This window comes from Amyelois transitella, chromosome 5 (assembly GCF_032362555.1).
Source record: "Amyelois transitella isolate CPQ chromosome 5, ilAmyTran1.1, whole genome shotgun sequence".
Classification (NCBI taxonomy): domain Eukaryota; kingdom Metazoa; phylum Arthropoda; class Insecta; order Lepidoptera; family Pyralidae; genus Amyelois; species Amyelois transitella.
This window is the reverse complement of record NC_083508.1, coordinates 85386-112328: the sequence shown is the minus strand read 5'-3', so window position 1 is coordinate 112328 and position 26943 is coordinate 85386. Positions and strand designations below refer to the sequence as shown.

General features: G+C 39.7%; 1 long non-coding RNA gene across 1 annotated transcript; it reads right to left on the bottom strand.

Annotated features, from left to right (window-relative positions):
* Positions 1-11656: 11656 nt before the first annotated feature.
* On the bottom strand, positions 11657-26281 carry LOC106140409 (uncharacterized). The gene is made up of 2 exons (XR_009657591.1): positions 26022-26281; positions 11657-12873 (listed from the first exon to the last, which is right to left on the bottom strand). It is a non-coding gene; the product is annotated as an uncharacterized LOC106140409 (long non-coding RNA).
* Between the last annotated feature and the right edge of the window lie 662 nt (positions 26282-26943).

Sequence of the window (26943 nt, the reverse complement as noted above, 5' to 3'; positions counted from 1 at the left end):
TAATATTTTGATTGGAGGAGAAAAAGTGGAGCAAGTGAAAGAGTTTGTATATCTAGGATCAAAGTTTACATCAGATGGCAAGTATGATAGTGATATTGAAAGGAGAGTGAACGCGGGGAACATGGTGAATGGAGCTTTGCATGCCTTTATGAGCAGTCAGAAACTATCCAAAAAGGCTCGACTGGCTGTGCACAGGGGCGTGTTGGTCCCGACATTAATGTATGGGAGTGAAAGTTGGGTATGGCAAAAGAAGCATGAAAGCAGAATAAATGCAGTGGAAATGAGAGCGTTAAGGAGTATGATGGGTGTGAAATTGAGTGACAGGATAAGGAACAGCGTGATAAGGGAATGTTGTGATGTGAAAGAAGATGTAGTTACAGGAATAGAAAAGGGTATGTTAAGATGGTTCGGTCATGTGGAGAGGATGAATGAAAGCAGGTTGACTAAGCTGATATACAAGGAGAGTGTGGAGGGAAAGGTCGGAGTGGGAAGACCTAGACGAACGTATCTTGATCAAATTAAGGACGTCCTGGTAAAGGGTCAGGTCAAAAGTACCCGAAACCGCCGAGCTTGTATGAAGAGAGTTATGAATGTGGACGAAGCGAAAGAAGTATGCAGAGATCGTGGCAAGTGGAAAGAGGTAGTCTCTGCCTACCCCTCCGGGAAAGAGGCGTGATTTTATGTATGTATGTATGTATGTATGTATATTAATAAATTTATTCAGTCATTCATAATAAATATACGCAGCGTAAAATACTCCAGTGTTGCGGTCAAGATATTAAATTTTTATGTGGATAGGTGCCATCAACTTAATCGCGGCCGTAAACTCGTGTGTACAGATCGTATTATCGTGTAGTCTTCATAGGTATCCCACCAGGAACAAAACGCAACCAGGACTAACACAAAGTCAAATGTCATTGACTGACTCACCCCTAATGACTATTTACTTCTTCCATTCTGAACGTCTTAGTGAATTAATATCACAGAAACCTCAAGGTAAGATAATATTCCAATTTCTCGGGCTAATATCCTGTGGGCCGTATGCGTGTTTGTCAACACGTCATGTGACGGCTCGCAGTGGAATGGAACCGGGGCTATCGTCAGTCTTCACGGGTTATCGCGTCACCCCTTATCATTGACCTCGCACACACACACACACACGCACAGACACACACACACACACACACACGCCACATGCGCACGATCAACAACAATTCCCAATGCTCCAGTAATCTAAATATTGCCTACAAATAAATTAAATAATTTTAAAGTCTTTGTAAACTGTCTGTGTCTGTATTTGCTGTTAAATATTACAATCTATTTCTCCACTCATTAAGTCAATAGTAAATTACATACTAAACGGTGATAATTATTAGTCAATAATTTGTAAGGCAGAAGATAATTAATATAGGTACATTTAGGTAAGGCGGTTCACATCTCGCCTCTCTCTCTCTCTGCTATCCAACATTTCTCATTCCACTTTTTGCGTTCTTTTGCATCCTCAGTTTTAAGCTTGTAATCATCATATCATCTTTCATTACAACAAGCCTATATTTATTCGGCCCGTCCCTTTCACTTGAGCCGGAGACGGAAAACCCAGACTTTTCTCCAGATAGTTCTGCAGACTTCTGGAAGACGTGATAATATGCAGTTATTGCTGTTTCGCTTAATTGACTAGGAAAAAAAATCTCCTGAGATATTTACATTTAATGTTATGAAATTGATTAAATTAAAACCTGATTTCAATAAATATGTAAAATGGCTTGCTAATTGAGATATACCATTCGAGAGGACTACCTCATATCTAGGATATACTCCTCGTATCAATAGTAATTCGAACCCCGCGCCCCGGCCATGTAACACATGTTGTTTTCAGATGTCGCCCAAGTCTCGGGCTGATCATTAAATTGGGTCGCGATGTCGCCACAATACACACAAAACAGCGAAGATAGACAAATTACATCAAATTCCTTTGAACAAGGTTAAAATTAAAAATTAAATGACAATGGCAAAAAATTTAAATATATTTTTTTAAAACTTATTTTCACACCAATGTTTGAATTGTGTTCTTGTGTCTAAAAATTTGATCTTATTTTCGTTCTATGGATAGATAGTCAAAAATATAGCTAGAGAAAATTTCGTGGCGATCAACCATAATGAATTATTAAGAAAACAAAATCGAAATAGATTGGACAAGATCTACAAACAAAAATTACAAAATCAAAAGATATTATGTTAATTCCGAATATTCCGAATCTACTTTAGCTTTATAAATCCGAAATCGATCCTAAAAATGATAAACAAGAATTTATTTTGAAGTAATAATACTTGACAAAAGTTCTCATTGGATTGTTAATGTCCTTCCCTCTAAACTGTAATTGTTTTGTGTCATAGGCCATTAGAGCAAGGAGCTGTTGATACGATTGTGATGTTTGTGATGACCCCGCCTTGCCCGGGCTATCTGCTGCTCCACTTGGCAGCAATTCTATACAATGTAATTTTCCTTATATATTAGTTATCTAAAGTTTAGTTTAGCTTTTAAACAATGACTTTAAAAAATAATAAGAGAAATTATCACGTGGTTCCGTCATACTACTACATACTTTTACTCCTATAAAACTGGTTAAAGTTAATTGGTAAATAAAGTAGTCAGTAATCTTTTCATTCAATTATGATTGACATAGATAGAATCACGTCTTTATCCTTTAAGGGTTACGCAGAGCAGAAAAAGTCTCGAAAAGACTATACCAAGTACGGAGCCTTCCCATTAATTAACTTACAGAACCGGCCAGCAATAAAAAGTTAGAGGCTCTCACTGTTTGTTCATCTCCACCAGATCAGCATGAAAGCGCAGGATCAATTTATCGCCTTTCACGGAAACAATGATAAAAATATAAAGTAGTTCTATTGTCAAGAGCCGGGAACCACACGGTACATATAATAATTTTTTACAGTGATATGATATGTCAGTAGGTCGCCTGGCAACCAGAAGGCCAGATAACGTGGCTTGTAGCGCGGAGCATGCTCCACTTGCCACCATGTGGGTCGCGTGACGGGCCAGCGGTCTGTCACAGCTTGCCAAAGTATGTTCAGGCAACTGGATGTAACTACTGTCCAATATGCGTTAGGTTTGACCTACAGGGTTACAGGAGTCGTTTCGCGTAAAAATCTCTTTTACCTATTCCAAGAACGTGGTCGTTGAAGCACTATTGACTCCTCTTAAATAAATTAAAAAAATATGGGACATTTCAAACGTCACAACAATTGTCATATCTTTTAGTTTCACAACATTGATTGACGTATAATAAATGACTTAAAAATAAGTTTACTGTCGCTTCCAAAGCGTCAGTGCAGATAAAGCGGTACCAAACTGCACGGCAACTTTTTCTTCAATAACAGAAAATACATTATTATGATTAATTGATTTAATGCGGGAGGTGAAGACGCATCCTCCGCGACTGACACTAGGAGGATAATGATAGAAGTAAGACTTTTATACATTGCTAAGATGTTATACCCTCCGATAGGTACACAAAATTAATTTGCTTCATTTTCCCTTCAGCTTAGATGACTGTCTCTGGAATCAGAAAAATGTGTCTATGTACATAATCTATATAACCTTCGCCACTGCAAGTGATTTATTTCTTTTATAATTATGTACTATTCCACAAACCTCATTAAAAATAATATTGGTCAGGTTGCTCGCCGACGAGCGCCTGAACATTGATAAGCAAAATATTTAGCGCATGCATTCATACAAAATGCAAATGCTTGGCGAGTTGGTGAGTGCATCATGGCCAGTAGGCTCGTCGAATACGAGTCATACGTGATGTAATTATTATTTATACAAGAACAAACCAAAATATATATTGTTACGAAGAGTTACACAAAAAGAGAGGACTAGTCATGCCAATTATAAAGACGCTAGCCCACTTATTGCAAATTTCTAATTCCATAACAACATTTTGTATGCTTACAGTAACAACTTATTTATTACCAAACGTTAAAATTTATAAAAAGCGTCCTTTTTTATTTTTCTCGAATACCTATGTATTTTGTGCCATGCGGTTCTCAGTACCAATAGAAAAAACAATGAGACCACTCCATCTCTTTCCCATCTTCTTTTTACTCAATTATATCATAAAGCCTAACAGCTGAACGTGGCCTGTCAGTCTTTCAAGACTGCTGGCTCTGTATACCCCACAGGATATATATGTACGTAACTATATGTATGCTATGTAATTTTTGAAGGCTGTAGCTAATAGGTGCTCTCGATATACCCACTTTAATGATATCATCTACGTATACATCAGTAAAGTTCAGTCTATGCAAAGTTCGGTGAATTAGGAATCGGGCGAGGGCTGAGCTGCGGGGCAGGTGGAATGGCTGTGACAATAAACATCGGTAATGGAGTGGCGCCGCGCCCAACGAGTTAATTAGCGGAGTGACACCGCCCCCCGCGCCGCACCCCACCCCCGCCGCGCCCTAACGACACCTACCCTAATTACGATGCTTATACATTTTTTTGACCATCCATTTGAAGCATCCTCGCACCTTCGAATGAGATGTCTGACTGAATTACGCGCGAATTACATGAATGCATTTTTTATGTGACTGAATTGATAAACTCATTTTATCTCACCATTGTTTTAGGGGAACCGACCCAGGACACAAATTAACCCCTGTCTGTAACATGTGTTCTAATCAGGCCACAGCCTGATCTCATCGCTGCGTCTTCCGATCCTTTTACACTAGATTAGGTAGTTTTTAACGAAATTTATAAAAATGAAAGCTTACAAACTTTATAATAAAGCTGAAGAGTAGGCTTGTTTGAACGCGCTACTCTCAGGAACTACTGGTTCGAATTAAAAAAAAAAGCGTTGAATAGACCATTTATCGAGGAAGGCTTTAGGCTATACATAATCACGCTGCAACTATAAGGAGCAAAGAAATAATGGAATATGTGAAAAAAACGAGGAAAATTATTCATCCTTGAGGGCTTCAATGATGCCCAAAATAACTATTCCACGCGGACGAAGTCGCGGGCACAGCTAGTTTATAATATTTGTAGCAATAAAAGAAATAAAATAGGATTAATGTGTAAAAAGAACTTCACTTTCAAATAAAGTTCTCGTGGAGTATGTAGACACTTCAGCAAATAACGATATGCAAGCAGAAGGCATTGTTCCAACATGGCCGAGCTGAACGCGATCGCCACTCACACTACCCACCTATATTTTCATTCAATATGTTCAAACACTACAGTCTTACGCTTATCTTCCTCATCGACGGAAAAAAGAAGTACCTTTTAGGTTTAAAAATTTTGATACACATTTGTTGCTTGCTAGTAGTAGAGTAGATAGTAGTTGCTTTTTATAGAAATCAAATAAGCGATGCCAATAAACGTTCCATTTTGACAAATCACTTCACCGATATTAGAAGAAGTTCTTTCAAGGCAAGAGTGAACAGGCATTATCTGAGCTTGCGTGCACCACCTTAGGCCTCAGCACCAGCAGGCAGATTGAGTTCAAACATACTCGAATCTATTACAAAATAAAATAGAGATAGATGGCAATTACATGTCTCATAAAGATTTTTAACTTTTCAAATTTAACTTCATTATTAGTAGATTCTTGTAGGTGTAGTGACGTACGGCACCACACGGGCCGGGGATCGAGTCCGCCGCGGGGAGGCAGTAGGCACACGTTAGCATTTCAATTTGATTAATGTGTCAACACACGCAGCGCCCTTTCGTCCACGTTGCGTAATCGTCACCTCCAAATTAGTTTCATTAATACCTATTAAGTATGGCTTTATCTTTCTTTTGTCACCTTGTCATTGTTGAAATATCAAGTCCAACTTAAAATTGTATAATCTCGTCTACATATATCCCTTACCGGGTAGACAGACTTTTACAATCTGCATGGGAGGGAAGCGGTGGGTATATACTTTGTTTATTCATCGATACCAGACGAGCATGGAATCTAAAAATAAGCTAAATCAAGCTTCAAAATAAAAAAATATGTATTATATATTTAACCTTTAAGCTATCAAAAACATGGATGTTTTGGATGCAACTTTGTCATCTTTATTCTTCCAAATAAATGAAGTCTGTGTGGAAAGTAATCATTTATATTTTCGCACTCTCCCATAGTTGCGTGTTCCCAGTTTCAAGCCACCCCCACAACTATGCTTTAAATCCCAGAGTTCGCTTTCCACAATATGTCTTTCCCCTTTTTTCAGGTTCTCTCATCAATCTGACAATATAATTAGAAAGTACAAAATGTATGAAAGATTATCGAATACCGTGGTCGGCGCAGAAGGCTCGTCGGACCGGTCCCGCACTGGACGAGTGCCGACATTAACATGTCAGATTACTGCCGCTGTGGCCACCTCGATTCATAGGGAAACGTAGAAACGTTGGAATATATGTCTACATTTACATCACGCCTCTTTCCAGAAGACATAGACTACATCTTGTCACTCATATTGATCTCTTCTTAAGTACTTATTGAGCTGCATCCACATTCATTAAGCTTTTCATGCAAGCCTCATCGATTAAGGGTACTCTTAGACTGAAGCATCCGCTCAGCATACTACCCCTACACCGAAACCTACAAACACGTAGACTTAGGCTGAAGTTCCTGAAAAATTGCATATTTTTGATAACAATTATGGTTCTACTGTGATCGTATTTTTATTTTATAAAATCAAAGTTTTAGTGCTCTAGACTAAACTTAAATATACGCCAAGTAGTAGTATACTAAATATAACGCAGAGATGTTATACTGATATACATATATTCATATTTCGAATGCTGTTCCAACGAACGAAACTGTTTCTTAACGGTTCGATTTTAAAACTTGTCAATAAGCGAAGTCCTCGCACACATGCAGGTAAAAATGGCGCGTACGCAGATTGAGCGCGTCGTTGAAGTCTAATCTTAGCGCGCTAGCTCGCAGGCACCGGTCGCTTAATATTCATATCCTGCTCACCAAAGAATAAAGAGGGCACAGATATAAAGGTTTATTTAAAGTGATACTGGCTTTTTATTAGTTATCATAAATAATCTATCATTATTTTAGGTTCCTAAATAGGACTCAAGGCGCCGCAGTATAACGACTAAAGATTTGGGAATTTGTAAATTAATATTAACCTTGACTGGGTCGCCATGCAGAGAAGGAAGAAGGCGACTTTAGTGAAAGGATCGCTATGTATTTACATAACGACAAAGTCAACTTAATTTTTTATTCCAAATACACAATATATTAGGTATTAGCTTTATCAAGCGTTTAAATAAATTCCCTGGTTTTATTTTTAACAAACGATGCCTGTGTCTTATTCCACCATCTCTAGATCCAGATGTTTTCAAAATTGTTTGAGGAACAAATATTCAATTGCATATATTAAACCTAACCCTGAAAGTGCTTGACTTCTATTCTCACGATGATCCAATGTCACATCGCGTAGGTAGGCCAAACAGGCAGAACCGGAAACATCCCCCCTCTCCTCTCACCCCCTCCACCTAGACATTAACCTGCACTCACGCTTATGAATAAAAACGTTGACTATTTACAAACGTACCTCTTTCAATATGAATGATTTTCAGTGTCAGCATATTTCATGGACGTTAATTCGGGCAACAACTTTAAAGTTGGAGAAACATTGATGATAGGTCGGTAGGAGCGTTGGTGGTCGAAATGGTAAGGTGCCTGGTTAAAATGCGTAAAGCCACAGGTTCAACTCTCACCCCGGCCATGTGCCAATGACTTTGTTCAAAGTTGTGACATTCGTTAGTACGGTGCGGGAAAACATCTTGAGGAAACCTGTACATTCAGGCAACTGGATGTGTTGCCACGAGATCTAATACGGGTTAGGTTCTCCTGCAAAGGTTGCGGAGGTCAGACAGGAGTTGCTTCGTGTAAAAACCCGACTTGCAAAACTCAAACATTGAAGATACAAGTAGGGTGTAGTGTTAATATATGTATGTATATCGTCTCCCTCCCGGAAGTAGAAGGAACGGAAGTGACTGACAGAAAAGAGACAGGGACTACATCTTTCCACCCTGAAAACTTTCTCGCTTCATCCACACGCGTCTTTCTTTTCAAATGCCTCGATTTAGAATACTCGAGAGTAATCTAACCTTTCAGCAGGACGTTTTATCAAGGTCCGTGGGTCCAGGAGATCAATAGGCCAACGCTTTGGGTCGTGTATTGGATAGAACCCGCAGGTATCTCCAGCCCTCTGTACGTTCGTCTCGCCTTCCCCTTTAAATGTTCCCATTCAAACTTTTTAATACATACATACCGTACATAATCACGTCTTTTTTTCTTACGGAGTAGACAGAGTCAACCGACGTGAAAAGACTGAAAGGCCACGTTCAGCTGTTGATTGCTTGATGATGAAATTGAGTTTCAAAAAGTTATATTCTCTAATAAGATAGTCCAACAAGTGTTTTAAACAATGCGTGCGGACGAACATACAAACGACGCCCGCGCAGGCCGCAGGGTGACAGCGCTACTGTTCTACTCAATTCATTTCAATAATAATTGTATTTAACATTTTTAGCTTCCATGCCGATTTGGAAGCAAAGGGAAAACATACTGTGTGCCGGCTGCTTCTCTTTCCGTGCAGGTGGTAAAAGTCAATCAAGGGAAAGGCTAATAAACTTGGGTTCCTTCTTTTAGGCTATGGGCTGGCACCTGTTACTATTTAACCTCAACTCTATAATGTAAACCATACAGTTGAACGTGGCGTTCTATTATTGTCTTTGTCTACCCCATATGAGATAAAGACGTGATTATACGTTTATACGTTTATTTTGTACATTTGTTTGTAACAAATAAACTTTTAAGACTACTGTTATGATTTTTATAAAATTTGAGAGACACGGAAGATCCCAGATCTTCAGAAATTATTTATACTTATTAATTGTGCTAGCAGTAAGTACTTTTTTCATTCCAACATTTATTCCTTTTATATCTTAAAGTAGGTTACAAATTAATATGACACAAAAAAGTAATAGTATATAGAAACAATAAAACTGCAGTTAGTGAAGTGTATTTACCGACTACTCCTGTTTTCAAACAAGCGCCGCTCGAACATGATTCGACAAAAGCGGTGTTTACGAAAGATAATGCGACATAAATTTGAATGACAATGCGCAGGTCGCGACCGCGCCGCTCGTCCGGCACCCGGCGGACAGGACAGAGCACCATTCAGTGGTCACAAAAGTTACGGCACAGATAAGTGGTAACCGCAGACTATGAGGTTTTCTCTTCCTAAGTTTTCAACCCGTCAAGTAAAATGTTTCAAAAGTTCATGAGGAATATTGTGCGTTACTCATTCGCAACAAAGTTTATGTTCCCAGTCGACATTCATTTGAATTTTGTAAAGTCATTACTGATAAGGACCATTTCATTTTTTCACTCCTTACAAACTTTTTGTCTCATTATATTGACAGCCTAAATATAATAGTAAATTTATACGGGACAGATTACATAGATTGAGATACCCTCTAAGTAAGTTCGAGACTTGTATGCATTGATAAACATACATAAGATATTACCGTTCCCCATTTATAACACACATATTCCAGATCGAGATTAGATCTGCCTAGGTCTAGAAGCTAGACGACGAGACGGACTCCAGGCGGCGTGCGGCGGCGTATGGTGATGTCGTTCTCACGGCGGCTCAAGGCCGGCGCGCACCTGCCGGCGCCGCCATCGAGCCTTATTTACTACATACGAGTGTTATCTTTATATAGCCTAGCGCTTTAGATCATTTTATATAGCAAACTGTTGGTTCAGAAGCAGTTCAAAATGAATAACATACCGAGTGAGATCAATTAATCTTGCGATCTAATATATTGTAATGGAATAATTGACACAGGTGTACTCAACTCACTCACTCCTGAGGTGTAATCGTATTTGAACCCTGGGCTCCTTGCTAACAAGTTCGTTGCCAAGATGATGATGGTGATGATTCTCCTATTTATCTATCTTGCTTTTATTTTCCATTCTATTAACATTAATTCATTCGTATAATGCACACAGTTCAACAACAATTTCTTGTGCTTAATTTTTTGTTCATCGTGCATGTTATTTCCTATGCAGCGCCTCATACTCAAAAAAAAATCATTAAAGGTTCAAGTACGGTTATTTACATAGATTTCAATATTTATTATTGTTGTTGGTAATGAGGAATCAACGTAAAAAGAGAAGCTTTGCCTGCAGGAATGCGATTACCGTTCCCGGACGATAAATAAAAAGTAATAAATAAGGTTCGCGCCGAGCGGCGACGTATGCGCAGCGCTCGCTGTACATCACGGTACTGTAAGGACGGGACTCCACCGCATCAATAACCTCGGCGCCTCCTGCTGCAAGCTCGTACCATTACAATATGCAAATAGAGTAAACATAAGCTAACATTTTGTCCGCCCGTGGAGGGAAAATAACTCAGCGGCAGGTGCGTCTGGAGACGACACTCTCGGAGTTGAGAATTTGTCTCAAATAAATTTATAACCCGGCAAATATGTTAATTTTTGTATTTTGTGATTGCATGATTTGTTTATATACTAGCTTTTAACCACATATAATACTCGCCTGCAAGAAAAAAAAGGCCAGTTTATTGCTGGGTCAAATATGATCACAGTCGGCGCAGTAGTTTTCAAGTTCAATCGTTATAAAAAAAATCAAATCCTTTCTCTTAAATTAGTACGGGTCAATACAGTTTCACAAGTCACAGGCACAGTCAGATTTTTGCAAGCGATACTGACATAAATAAAGTTATATAAATTAAGACTATTTAGGTCCCTTTCAGCATCCACTGCGTCGGTCGGAGGGCCTCCAGGCTTGTCATTAAAAAGCCGGGTGACGTTGCAAAGCCATTCAGGCAGCGACAAAGATAGATCCATAAATAAAGACAAAGTTCATTCATTCCATTTATCTCATTCCCACATAGATAGTTTCCCAGTTCTCTGTTCCAACAGTAAATTAATTTTATGGGACTCATAGGACAAGAGAACCAAGTTACCTCTCAAATATTCCTTAATGATATAACATAACATATAAATAAGTACGTGTACGTGTTAATCAAGGTGTCCATTACTATGAAAGAATTACATACAGCTTGCACTAATCCATTGGCGGCCGGGTCGCCAGGGGCCGGCGGTTGTGCTGACTCATCTTTGCTGACAATGCGTAACATTATATATCTTTCAATTATTCATTATCATATAAATTTGTCATATTTAGATTTAGTCATTTTATAGTATGTTTTGGACTTTCATTCTAAATATATATTATATAAAGGCTTTGAAACAGGCTACGATTCCCACACATTACTCTTAAAATGAACTTGTATGAACTCTTAAAATATTAATGTTTGGATTAGGTATTGGCTTTGAATATTGATTGAACTGCCTGAGTTACTATCGTGTAATCACGTCAATAATAAAAAACTTTTTCTTTATACGCCGAAATCATTTTATTTTATCTTCTTTAACCCTTATTGTCGGCAAGGGCAGTACTTAAAGGAATATTGTTTTAACATTTTCTTTTGAGCAGTAATATCAAGCAATTAGTCATCTCATCCATATAAGTTGTAGAGAACAAAAAGACAAATAGGACTATGTATGGAAACAAAACAAACTTCAGTTTAATAATCAATATTTATTATTATTAAAAACACATCGTTATTATTCGTTGCACAGGAAACAAAATTAGCCGACAATATAAATAAACTTACTAAGAATCAACACTCAGTACCAAAATGGTGCTTATCAATAGTCAAAATATATATGCCGTTAATCATGTCCCAGTCATTCACTAAACATTACAATTTACAAGTTTCTTTTAAACATTTTTATACATACATACATACATATAATCACGTCCATATCCCTTGCGGGGGTAGACAGAGCCAACAGTCAAAACATTTTTATGGAGAGTTTAATTGAGTACCTATTTTTAATTAAGTACATATTGAAACATCTGATTCTGACTGATCACATTCCCGAATTCCGAAAGCTGACAACGGAATATATAATCAAGCACCTGAAATAAACGAATAGGTACTACGGATGTAGCAAAAAATGAAAATTTCATGAATATTTTCGAATTCTGATGTTTTATTGTAATTTGTTTCTCCACAAGTTTTTAGATTTTAAATACTTCTGTGAAAATAAATACATGAAAAATCTTATTACTTTTGGCTACATTTTTATATTTAAAGCAAACTACAATTATTATTTATCTTCTGCGCGGACACGCTCATATCATCGCCATATTACATTTATCATAACACTATTAAGCAGAAAATGATAAAGTGTTAATTATACATATTAATATTCTTACAAATAACGATATGTGGTTGCGCCATGATAAATAATGACCACTTATCTGATAGCGCTTGTCAATTAAAACTAATGACTGGAGAAGTACACATCTTAAAATTAAACTAGCGGCCCGTTACAGGTCCGCCCGAGGGACATGCGTAGCCAATAATACTCCCGCAGATAATCTGGAGGATAAGAATTTTCATGCGTTTCAATATTCCCGAAGGTAACTTAAAGTAACAAAACCTCTTTATAATAAAATAGATAAGTTTTTCATAGTGAATGCCACATCGGCGTCCCCCGCTTCTCCCCCCGGACAGTCGAGCAAGAATTGTAACGGTATCGCCGGAACCCGCCGGCAGCACGGCAACACATGTGTATGTGTGGCGCGCAGCGAGCTTATAAAGTTTATCGCGGGCGGGGGTCGGCGACCGCGTCACGTGGCCGCTCCCGCACCTGCCCGCTGGCCGCTCGTCGCGACCACTCCGACCAGAAGAATCAACCCGTACATGAGGGTAATTGGGCCACAAATCGTCCTGAAATAGCGACAAAGCCATTTAAAACCTCGAGTTTGTGTAACTAATCTAAGTAATGAGTCAAGGTCGGGTTGTGAAGCGCCACGTGGCTTAGCTTCTTGTTGGTCGGCCATTATGGTCATTCATTATTTTACTGTACGTTTACAGATCAAACACATCGGTTCATAATAAGTAAGAAAGGCTAACAGTTAGTTTTTACAACATCCTCTTTCTCATCATTATGAGAGAGAGTTGAGTTGTTGGCTTTAAAGTCAGGATTCTATAAAAACAACATTACATGTTAAGTACTTTCAATACCGCGAGAAGCAAGAAAAAAATATTTTTGCCTGAAAACTAACCTAGCTTCGCTTCGCTTCTATGAACTACACCCATAAGAGATGACCCTGCCAAAAAGATTCCGTCAACTATTTCTGGGTGTCAAGTTAATTTATCCGATTTAGCACCGTGGACGTAGCTGAGCCTTAGACGTGGAAACCCAAAGATAGAATGTCATGAAAAATTTTTTCATTGTATGTAAAAGTTGCTTAGTCAGCTTAGCAAAGACTGGACACTAATTGTACAAAGGGCCGATTGACAGATGGTAGCTTATCCTTTGCCTTGCGATAAGCTATCCTGCGATTAGCGAGATAATCGCGACTCGCGATTAAAGCACGATCGGCCTTGACGCCCGCGGCCGGCGCACGAGTGGCGCCGCCCTTAGCAAAACGTAGTCTTTTCAAACGCTTCATGCTTGTGTTTTAAGTAATGTAAAATATCTTCGGCGTGTAACATCCGGCTAGTATTTAAGTCTATTTTTGTAAAAGATCTTGGGTCTGTTGGATTAAAATTATAAAACAAAGTTAATCATTAATGTAATAGTATAAGCATAAATTAGTTAGCAATACTGTTTGTTAAATTAGTAATTTATTTCAATACTTATCGATCGGCCCTGATTCAAACCTTGATCCTTCTTTTTATCGACCATATTGATTTTCGTTATCTAGGCTAGACCTTAATTATATTTCACAACAAATAAAGTTCATTTTCTATATTCCTGTTCTTTTGCCAACATTTCCAAATGTATAATACTGTTTTTGGTTTTGATGCATTTTGTAGGTTTAGGTTTAAAGATATTTTTTATTCTCAAAAAAGACTAAAAATAACAAACATGAGAACATATTTAAAAAGTATTTACGTTCGCCTCGTTCGCATACACTATTTTATTCATGGTGCTACTGATTTTACTTCAGCGGTAACAATAACAGTAGCCACAAACTTAGTATTAAAAATTTAAAGGTGCTACACAAATTTTGTTTTACCAGAAATTTTAAAAGGAAAAGATCGTTCTAGTGACATATGAATAATTTCAATAGCACCCGATTCGCCAGCGGGATAGAGCGGGACAGGCGCGGGCGCAGCAGACTAGCCAAGTCACGAGTTCCCATTAATAAGTAATGTAGGCCATTCACGATGCGCTGGCTGCTGTAGCTGTATGTTGAGGCCGGGACAAGCAGCTGATGTGATCTGTAGAGGGCGCCAGTCGCAGTGACCTGCTGTTGCTGACAATCCAATTACAACGATTTGGGAAGCCGGCTTGTACTCAATTGGGGAGTTACCGGATTATTTGCTGAAATTTTATAATCCTGTTTTCATAGGTCAGCGTTGAAAAGTTACCACTACTACAACTGTGTATTTTTATTTTGTGGTTTTTATGACCTTTCAATTTCCCGAAAGAAAGCTGTCTTTGATATGCTTTTCGATACTCGTAAAGATATCTAAACAATATTTACAACAAAATAGCCGATATCATTCAATTCAAAGACGATGATGAAGTTCCATATCTACTTTAAAACAAAACTAAATGTGACAAGACATCGAACTGGTCAGAGTGGTCAGCGGCAGCCTCAAGCCCGCACGTTGGTGATAAATTGTGCAACAATGCGCGCACGCAGGTGCACGCCGCCTGACCTTTACGTCCCGCGCCCCGCTGGCACCACCCGCTCGCCTAGCCGTTACAAACACTAATTATAAACACAACAGCCTTCGTCCCAGGACAACCGACTCAAATAATACTACCTAGTCCTACATCCAATAAATTGAAACGGGCGGGTCAAGGGGAACTGAAAGCACTTCGCAACAACTTAACTTCGTCGAAATAGAATAGATTTTCAAAAAGTTACGTTCTCCGCTGAATTCGCACCTGCGTGTTTTGAGGAAAGTTATTGAGAAAACGCGATTTGAACAGTGAACGTTTGTAAATTGATTTATTTTATCTGTCAAGAAAAATCTTTTTCGAAAGTATACTCGTAGTATATAAGTAAAAAAAAATAAAGATCCACGACTCAAACCGTCTTCGTCTCCAAGTAAATATTAAGCATTAGTAGGCTGACATGACTACAATGCTTTAACAAAGTGATCTACAATCTATCAGTTACATCTGAGACTCGTTAGAGAATGCGCTACAAGAACTATGTATCGGGATGTCGAAGAAGCCGATACGGCAACGAGAACTAATGATCTAACCTGGTTACGTCGGTAGTCGGATCGCGGCGCAAAAGCAAACAAACAAATAGAGCGATAATGGCAGGCCAGCAGGAGGTCGGCGGGTCGTTAAAATGCAGTAATGTTGTTATTAACAAAGCTAGGAACCGCATACTTGACGTCCGCATACTTTGACCAATGCAGTTTTTTTTCTAGAGCGAGCTAAACCAGCCAGTGTTCGAAGACATACATACATACATAAAATCACGCCTCTTTCCCGGAGGGGTAGGCAGAGACTACCTCTTTCCACTTGCCACGATCTCTGCATACTTCTTTCGCTTCGTCCACATTCATAACTCTCTTCATACAAGCTCGGCGGTTTCGGGTACTTTTGACCTGACCCTTTACCAGGACGTCCTTAATTTGATCAAGATACGTTCGTCTAGGTCTTCCCACTCCGACCTTTCCCTCCACACTCTCCTTGTATATCTGCTTAGTCAACCTGCTTTCATTCATCCTCTCCACATGAATCGAATGTTCGAAGATTTGTATTATAAAATAGTTTCTGTTTTTATAGGAATGACTATCTCTTGCGTGGGCTTCGCAACCCATCTCCAGAAAAAAATTGCTTATAAAATACTACTGAAGGTTTTGTGTGTAATTTATTATATACAATATATGACACACAAAACTTTACCAGATATCATCAAAATTGTTCCGATAGCTTTGAGTTTATTTGAAACAAAAACAGTAAATTTATTCTCCTTATAATACGGAATGATACGGATTTATCAAACAATTAAACTTTTCATCTTCTACTCGTAGGAATCTATAATCGTAACTTTATAACCAGTAACTTCTTCCTTATTCGTGTTTGTAGACATATTTTTTTATGTCATTTACAACTTATTTGTACATATATAATGTAGTGGAAGAGTGCAGGCATACATTTCATCTCTTACAGAGGAGACCGACTCAATAGACAGAACGGTTGATGAGATGGACAGCACAAACTAAACGCAAATATACCGCATCGATCCCAACATTATTTACAAAAGATGCGACCCGTGATATGGAACAAGTATGCCAACGAGGTCGCACACTTACCACACACCTCACGAGATAGACGGAGCTAATCTTCATAAGACAAAGAGAAGGCTACGTTTAGCTGAATGGCTAATTCATATTCAGAAATAGGTCTAAAATAAGCTATCATTCCATTCCAACTAAAATTATAAATACGAATATTTAGTTACTTTTTCACAAATAAACTACTGAATTGATCTCCATGAAATTTTGCAAAGGTAGGTACATATAGTGTGGAGAAAGAAAAAAAGAAAAGAAACAGAAAAGGACAGAGTACTTTCCACACGGACACGTCCGCGGGTGAAAGTTCGTTACATTTTAAAGTATCGCTGATCGAAATTGTAAAAACATTAATTGTTCACGATGGTGTGCGCAATAACCACGTCTAGGATGGGTCGCCACCCGCCACTCACGCGCAGCCTTCGGACGCAGCTGCCTAAACAACGCACAACCAGTGACACCAATCGCGACTATTTTATGTTACACGAATATTGTGAGCACTGAATAATTATGATACAAAATATGAATGATTAAAATTTTTACCAGCAATTAAAACATAGGTAGGAATGGGAAGGCCTACACGAAAGTACCCTGATCAAATTGAGGACGTCCAGGCAAAAGGTCGGGTCAAGAGTACCCGCCGAGCTTGAACGAAGAGAATTATGTGTGTGTAATCTCTGTCTACTCCTCCTGAAAATGGCGTGATTTTATGTTTGTATGTATGTAATAATGTAAAAAGTATGTGCTCATAACTACTAGCTTTTCCTCTGTTCACAGTCTTCAGGTGAACGTCCCAGTAGGTGGTGCCCTGCTATAAACGCGCCTAGCTACCTAATCTATGTCACTTTTGCCAGCTTACAAAAATTTCGAATTGACTTTATGGGAACGATATTATTTTATTAGAAATTTCATTGGAAAGTTATTTCTTTCCAAAAGACTCTTGCAACAATAAAAACTTTAGATGTTTATTCCACAATATTCCTAGTGAAGTTTCAGAACATTTAAATAGATAATATAAGGTGTTAATAAGGATATTTTTTTTTTTATGGGAAATAATTGTTCGCGAGTGGTCGTCGTTGATGTCTTTTGCAGGTGCGGCTGCGCGAGGGTGGGGCGGCGGCGCGGGGTGGGGGGAGGCGCGGGGGAGGGATGTACGAGACATCAACGAACTCGCACGGAGCGAGCAACGTGGAAAATTAATTCAATTGGATTACGTTTATTTAAAATTGTTTTATTTATTTATTCATGACTAGCTGTGCCTGCGACTTCGTCCGCGTGGAATAGTTATTTTGGGCATCATTGAAGCCCTCAAGGATGCTCCTTCCCCGATTTTTTTCACATTTTCCATTATTTCTTCGCTCCTAATAGTTGCAGCTAGACGTTATCCAAACATATAATAAAACTGTAACTGAATTTTGTCTGTGCATTGAAGATATTTAAGAACAAAAAAATATAAGGGGTCTTTTTAGGGTCAATAGAAGCCAAAACAATTTTTTTTAGAATTTTTGTCTGTCTGTCTGTCTATCTGTCTGTCCGTCTGTCTGTCTGTATGTTTGTACGCGCATCACGCAAAATCTACCGAACGGATCTGAACGAAATTCGGCACAGATATAGTTAGTAACCTGGATTTGAATATTAGGCTACTATTTATCCTGAAATTCTATTCCAAGGGGATGAAATAGGGGGTGCAAGTTTGTATGGAACTTTGTCATTTTTTAAATCGATATAAAAAGCTATACTTATGTACTGATAGACAAAACCGTAGTCAAAATCTGTACTAATATTATAAAGCTGAAGAGTTTGTTTGTTTGAACGCGCTAACCTCAGGAAGTGCTGGTTCGAATTGAAATAATCTTTTTGTGTTGAATAGACCAATTATCGAGGAAGGTTTTATAAGGCTATATAACATCACGCTGCAACTGTAAGGAGCGAAGAAATAATGGAAAATGTGAAAAGAACACGGCGAAAATTATTCACCCTTGAGGGCTGCAATGATGCCCAAAATAACTATTCCACGCGGATGCAGTCGCGGGCACAGCTAGTGTAGCCCAAAGCCTTCCTTCATAAATGGTCTCTTCAATGGCATCATCGCTGCCTACAACTGTAGGCAGGTCGATGGGGCGGCCGTGACGGCCTGGGTCTTCACGACTTCATACACTGGGAGTTCCCATCGGCAGCGGCGTCGTCACTGGTCGACGACGTCTGCCGCAAGGCAGCGAGGGGAGAGTTTCACCCGACGGCCCGGAGGGCGGGCGTGGAGCGGCGAGATGCCGCGCAGGTGGCTGTGTGATGACGCGTCCGCCCTCTCGAATATCTAGGTTCTCCCACTTCAGGTCCCTGAGGATCGTCGAGTTTCTCACGTAGCGCGGGGCTCCGACGACTGCTCTGAGACTTTGGTTCTCTTGGGCTCTGAGTCTTCTCCTGTTGGTCTCAGAGCAGAATGCGTACCACGCCGGGGCCGCGTACGTGAGGCGGGATCTGACGTACGTTTGGTAGATCCCGAGCTTCGTCCTCAGGGGGAGGCTGGAGGAGAGAACTGCGTGAAGTCTCCCCCTGGCTGCCTTGGTCATGAAGCTTGCGCTCGCCTCCCGCCCCTTTTCTACCCTGCCGCCGCTAGCCGCGTCGAGCGCGGTAACCGTTACGCAAAAATAATCCTTATAGCATGATTCAGTATTTACGTGCGATGGCTTGCTAGCGTATTTCATTTCATGTATAAGTTTGGTATTTCTATACCGATTTCGATGATTCTTTTTTTATTGAATAGGTACTTATATTAACTTTTAAGAATTACGAATGAGTGTGAGTGTTATTGGTATTATAAACATCAGAGTAAAGAAATATAATCAGAAATCTCCGAACTGCTAAGCTATTAGGAATTACACGTGTTATTGTGAGTCAACCATAAAAGATAGACTTATGCTGTCTTGGGATATTTTTTTAATAATTTTATGTAGAATATTTCCATTATACATGGTTTCGCTGTATCTTTAACCATCAAGGCTGCACACGCGACGGAAGTTTAAAAAATCAAGTAACTTCTCCCGTTTTCCCAACATTTCCTTTCACTGCTCTGCTCCTAGTGATTGTAGCGTAATGAAAAGTATACTATAACCTGCTCAGGAGTATGAAGAATAACTGTACCAAGTTTCGTTAAAATCCGTCAAGTAGTTTTTGTTTCTATAAAGAACATACAGACAGACAGACAGACAGACAAAAATTTTACTGATTGCATTTTTGGCATCAGTATCGATCACTAATAACCCCCTGATAGTTATTTTGAAAATATATTCCATGTACAGAATTGACCTCTCTACAGATTTATTATAAGTATAGAAGATAACGATTGTAAGTATGGTCGTTGTCGATCGTAACGACCATACTTACAATCAAGGTAGATGTATAAAGAAAAAATATTAACTTAACTTTTATAAGATAAAATATTTTTATCATCTTTTGTACCAGTTAATTTATACGGTTATCTTATTTAGTTTATTGAAAAACGTTACAATTAATAATTATTAGGCGCTACAAAAGAGTCCCTGAAAACTATAGGAAAGAGACGACGCGCTCCAATTTCCTAAGTTGCAGCACATAATGTCAGTTTAATGCGAGAAAGTATAACCAGGTTCATGCATGCAGTGTCGCGGGGATGTTGAAGCGCGCGCGCCGCACGGAGGCGGACACAGAGACCAAGCTATATTACCTTTACCATAACTACAGAACAACCGCGGCTCCTCCCACATTTACTGAAAATATTAACTGTCATTTCCGTCCACAGAGGAATTTGGGGAAATTCTCTCTTACTTATATATCTTATTAGCAAACCACATGCCCAATTTTAAATCTCTAGACCCAGCGGTTTGGGTTGTGTGTTATATCAGTCAGTTTCTTCTTTATTAATTGATATTATATTATTGATATTATAAAAACTTTTTATTTTGGTGAAATTAATAATATGCAATTAAACTTAATACTTATTGACTGCTAATTAATTCAAACTTGAAGAGGACGCAAGAGTGAGCCACTTTTTGCGATCCTTCATAAAATTATAAAGCAATCATAATATATTTTTTTTTAATTCATCATACTTTTCCAACAAATTGCAAAATTTATGGATTTTTCAACGCCGATACAACAAACTTTTAGTATTATAGTAAAACCATTTCCATATCTGCATAAGTAATAATGGCAGACCGTTAAAAGCTCGTACTCTACATAATATTATACTCTATGGTTCAAGAGCCTGCGACGGCAGTCGGCGGCGCGGGCGCAGCTCCGGTTACCAAACAAGTCCGCAGCCATCAAACCAACTATAATAATATGTAAACGAATGCTGAATTTCGAGTCCAGCTCAACACATGCCTACTTATTGACTTTCCAATTTCACTCCAGGAGGTTCTTTATGAGACTCGTAAATAAGTTAATAGTTCCTCCTAATGATACATTAGATTTTGGTGATAACGGCGTCGCGTTTTTTTTTCTCGGAAAAAAAACGAGCTACCAACTTATTAAGTATCATTAATTGAATTATCTAAATTGGGCATTCTCTGAAACTGAATAGTTTAATAGTGTTTGTGTACAGTTTAGCCGACTGTCAAAAAGGGTTACGTTTTAGCGCGTAAGTTTCTTGAGTTTCTTAAGAATTTATCGATTACCACGTTACTTCAGTGCTTAATTGAAAAGGCCTGCAAAAGGCTATAGGAGATGTTTTTACGATACGAGCCCCCAGCTATAAACAATGCCTGCTGTACGGCCGTACTTGGTGTAATGTTTTGTAATTTGCAGTTAAATTCTCTGGAATTCATGTTAGCCCATGAAAAACTTTCTTCCCCAACAACAACCAAACTAGGCATATAAGTATTTCAAAATGTTATCTCGTGCTTTCTGCTTGCTATAGGTATTTGTAATAAAGCGAAAATAAATAACTTCACTATCGGAGATCCGGGGTCCGGGGAGCAATCACATCATCTCAGCGCTAATTGCCATTTCGAGTTATCGCCAACATATCAAAGTTCAACGTTATTATTAACCACTAACGCAAAAGGAAGAGTAGAATGTATTTGGTTAACTTGCATTGTATCAACCAATAGGAGAAAGTGTTTTAATCTATGTATTAGTGTTCTTACAACAAGTGTCTTATTTGACATTTTCTTCAAAGAAATTCACCTTTCTTTCTACCATTTGAATATAAAGTCATGGTTTCAAGCCTGATCTTAAACTCCAGGCCAACTCGTTTATGATGTAAACTTATTCGTTAGGAATTAGAGCCTCGATTTTATTCTTATATATTGGTTTTCCAATTGAGATAACACCGCGTCATTAAATCGAATGATGACAGTCACGTCAGAGATCGGCCGGCATATTCAATAGAAATAGTGTCAACAAACTGGCAGCGCCTCCCGTCGCTGGTCCCGCGCACTCGACTCGCATCAAGTTTGCACTCAATGAGAACTTAACTTTTATTAGTTTACCACATGTCACCTGTTGATTAAAGCTATAACATAGTCAAGGTCTAAGTGACTCGTATACATCCTAAATGCCGTTGTTCGCACCCGAAAGCAACAGAATTAAACTGTGGTTGAATTCTTTGCTTAAAATGACGCAATGTCACCACTTTTTTAAAGAAAACGGAGCAGTGTATAATTTACTTCATCTGGTCCAATGACTTTATTGTGGTAACGCGCCTATGAGGCTTCATAAATAATGAACTTGTATATGCGTTTTTATACGCCTACTATCAAGAAATGGGTGAAGATAGATGAAACGACGTGTGTTGCAAATGTGTGTTCGTGTGATACATGCGTTGACACGCGGACGGCGCTCGTTTTAGCGGCGCGTATAAATAGTGCGGACAACAATGCTGCGTGCGGCGACGCGGGATATCATATTTGAGCCGACATCGCATGCGCCCGATGGGCAATAAACATTGTTTTATGCGAGGGCGAGTCGCGGCCCGCCCCCGGCTTATTAATAACATTATGCCCGATTAGGCATGTCCCTCCCGGCGCCTGGGGACGACGCACTCCCGCGTTACGTCAGCGCCTGAAATACGCGGGCACTCCCGCCCCGGAACGATCGCCGCGAACAGAATAAAACCGGCCGCTCAGTGCCAAACCCGCGGTCAACGACTCCCGAAATAGATGCACAACGCGCACCTACCTATAGGAAATTAAGAACCGGTCCCGACGCGACACTCCGATACCGATAAAAATTCAATTCGAAAGCGGAATCCACCTGAGCGATTAATTTACAGCGGCTTTCACCGGCGTCTTATCGAGTCTCGGAGCGAATGTAGGCTGGCCGAAGTCCTCAATACGACGGCGGATGCAGCGGGCGGTAATGAGCAGGGTGCGACATGCGGACTCCGCGTGCGGCGCCGCGGCGGCCGCGATAACCCGCGACTCGTCTCCTGCGCCACGAAAACAACGCGATAGCGCCGCGCGCCCTCTGACTCCAGCCGCCAGCCGCCACCCGGCCGATACCACGTGACTCTTCAACTATCCACTTATCATATCTCGCACAGCTTCGACATTGATGAAAGTCATACATAACTAGCGGCCATTCGGTTCATCATCATGATGACTTACGTAACACATGGTGCGTAACACTTGCCACACATTGTGGCCGATTAAATTTCTGATCTTCAGAGAAACGATGTTATAAATTCCAACATCTGAACTGGAAAGCAATATCAAACATCATCAAAATAGCGGCTGGCGGAAGCAATAACGTCCAATTAAAAGTCGCAGAATCGAGGTTGCATCTAAATGGGCAGAAACTATCGCGGAGGCTGCAGTGAAGGCTCGCCTTGACCCACATCTTAATATTCGGAAAGCCAAAACTTTCCACCCTAAAGAATAATGCACCGCATCTCGAATAAATCGACGGCCTGGTGAATTTGAAGCAGGCGGGTGCGCGCTGCGTGCCCAGCAACTCCAGCGCCCGCCACAGCCGCGCCGGCGCCCTCTGCGGACCCACAGAGCCATCGCAAACCCCCATTCTACAAACTCTGCCCTCTACACCTAGAAGCTTAATTATTTCGTTCATCGTTTGTAGAGGTGCAATTTAGAATATTACCAAAAGGACGGGTTTTTCTGTCAACTCTATGGCTGTAGTAGTCAGTTTTATACTACACCCAAGTAATTCGTCCTTTTTTTGATTTTGTTGTTATTTGTTAGCTACTGGTGAAAAAAATACTAGCAATTTAGTTCAGAATTATCTCTGAATCAAAATTATTGAAAGAAAAATGGATAACATCTTAATTATCAGTTTTAGTTTTGTTCTTTATGAGAAGATCAGCATCAGGTGCTTTGCAATAATCTACCTGGACTCACATTTGTGCGAGATATTATATGAAATCGAGATGGAACTCCAAGATACAAAATATATATCAAAATTTGCTGATATGGCAAGGATAAGGAATGATACATAGGATAGTCGAGTAAAGAATATTCCTTATTCCTTTGGATTTCATTACCATTGAAAAGCCCAAAAGATAATCAAATTAACCAATCTTTGGTTATTTATTTATGTCTGCGTTTTTCAAAAACCATTTTATTGGCTTTTATATATTTTTATAATCTTATGTTCGAAATCAATCTCATATGTGTAAAATAATTGTAGTTTTTGGTATTTTTGAAAACAATAATGAATTGAAAACGTGTAACATTGTACATGATTAAAATCTTTAAATATATAATTATTATTCAACCCTTACAACTGACTTAATGTACAGGAATTTAGATTAGACTTTTCTCAACTTAGTTTGGTATTCAAGAAACCAGGAACAGTAACTGTTACGTCGTGGCCTCAATCCAGGGATAAGAGTGCTTTTTGACTCAGCGCTCAGAACAGCGAGTATCAGGTGGAATGTTTTAAGATTTTATAATTATCAAATAAGCGACCCGCCCCAACTTCGCACGGGTAGAGTTTTCAAATAAAAACTTTCTACGTGAAACCCTCTTTCCTTCATTTCAAACACGGACAATATTCGTCCACAACTTTTCGAGATGGTTACATACAGACAGACAACGCAACTATGTAGTATACTATGTAGTAATATTATAAGAGGTTGATGTCAGAAAGCACTCAAAAAAGCAAAAGTATTTTCCATGTCTATATCTAATTTTCAATCTAACTTATATAAAATGATGGAATAATTTTTAAGAATTTTATTACCCATAGCTTATTATGACTTTAGAAATAAAGGACTAGATTTTACCCAAAGCTTCGCCAGCGTGAGTTTAGTACCACCTAATAAAGAATACAGGTTTTTCGCTAATCCCACGGAGACTTTAGTTTAGCGGGATGAGAAGTACCATTACAAGTTGAGATTTGAACATTGTTTTGGACAATTAAATGGTATTCCTACTTATAAAACTTTTCCCCTACTGACATTATTGAAGTGGAGGACATTAACGACAAGACATGACATTTGATGAACTAAAAGTCACTTTAAAAGCGACTCTCTTTTTTTTAGTAAAATTATTCTAGAGGAAAAAGCAGATCAAAAAACAATTGTAGCTTGAAGAATAATTGAAAGGTATAAACGGCCCAGCGTGGCGAGAAGCATGATGGCGGCTGCGAACCTGGTCCGAGGCGGTCAGACGCCTCGCGCCGAGTTAATGAGTTGAAAACGCGTGCTCATTGCCGACCACGAGGAATTTTAATTAGTTAAGTGGGTTACGTGAGCTTGGACGAGGAAACGCAACAGTGCGCGGATTATGTTGATAACATCGGCTTCGGAAGCGGTGCTGCCTGGCTCCGGCGCGTCCGCGTTGTTGTTACCGCCCGCTTCAATGGCACCAAGCGGCCCATGCCAATCTTCAGGTTTTAGGCACTGTTTACCTTTTTTATTCCTTCGCTCTTCATTACCAATCTGCTTGATAATGTTTTTAAGGATATTTTGTTCGTTTTCGTTTTGAATGGCAATAGAGGCATATTCATTAGGTTCGACTGACGGGTGGATTATTTCAGCGACGATAGTAGGTATATGGCCACTAAACAGCGTTATCAGGGCGTCATACAAACCTTTTTTATGTGTGTACTACGTAGTGTAAGCAGAATGTTAATGAGATGCAATGAACAGAACACATTGCGAATACTGATCGAAGATCATTAGACGCAATTTGATGTTTAAATATTTGCGACCAAAGAGAACATACAGAGGCGGATACAAACAGAAACAATACAAATATTTCACAATTTGTATAACAGCAACGTAAATTGAAATTTTTACTTCGCAATGACTTTTTCTACCTCATTAAGAAACAATAGGTCCAAAGGTGATCGAAGTACAAGTTTGTAAAGAATACATTAATAAACTTGCCTAGTGATTAGGTATTGTCACCAGTCACCGAGCGCGATAACGCGAGCGGCGGCGGCGGCGGAGGCGGCGGCGGGAGCGGCTGCGGACTCCACGTCGCAGCGGGACCAGATAAGACTATTGGAAAGCGATCGAAGACCGGTCCGACACACGTGACGTAACGCGGTTGCAACGTCTGACACCGAAACCGCCTTCAACGAACTATCTCTTCAAGAAGTCGGAAAAACTGCCACTGTTCCAGCGGAGATCCTCCGGCGCCGAGTCTCCAGGTCGTTACCTGAACTGCACGCAGCGCCGGCTTCGTCCTCAGCTCCGTAAATATAAACCGACGTCGCTCGACCGGTTCCGCGGCCGGGCCGAATTTCCCTGAAGAATATGGAGCGCGGACGACATCTTTACCTGACAGTATTAGAAAATAACGAAACGACTCTAATGCTGCCCGGTAAGATGCGAACCGCCACTCCGGTCGTGGTCGGGCCGGGACGTGAGGCGCGTGGCGCGGGCGCGGGCACGCGGGCGCGTGTGTGCGCGGAGGAGGCACGCTGCGGACTGAGGATGGGTGTGATGGTGGCGCTGGCGCGGGACTGGCGCGAGGGCGGGCCGCACGCCCCACGCCCGCGCGCCGCACGCCCGCCGGCTGAAGCCCTGAACTCTCTGCGTGCTGGTGCCACCGTGCTGACCCTTTGCCGTCACCATGCTAGTTGCCGTAGGCGCAAGCGCATAAGAAAAATATTTGTTTCTCTTTCAAAGTTCCTATCAATATTCAATTGTTTTACTCAATCTACTTCGTTACCTGAACAATTATTCGGGTAACGAATTAGTTCTGGTAACTACCTACCTACCAACCACGAATATATACTTAACGTAGTCTGAGCCATTTTGGTTGGTTTTGTACCAATGAGAATAAAATACAATATATTTTACTAAATAGGTACCTATACTAAAATTTTATTAAAAATCGAAGGTCACTCTATGCGTGTATTTTGTTGTACTCGTAAGTACCAATTACATATTATACCTACACACCAGACATATTCAGGTTCTTGCTAGTGCTACTTTCTAGCAACCTGTCGCTTTTTTAATCACAAAAACGTGGCCTTACAGGCTTTTTAAGACTTTTGGCTCTGTTTACCCCTATGTAATTTTATACTCGCATTGATTATTATTTTTAGTAATGGCGATCATTGCCGAAATTTTTG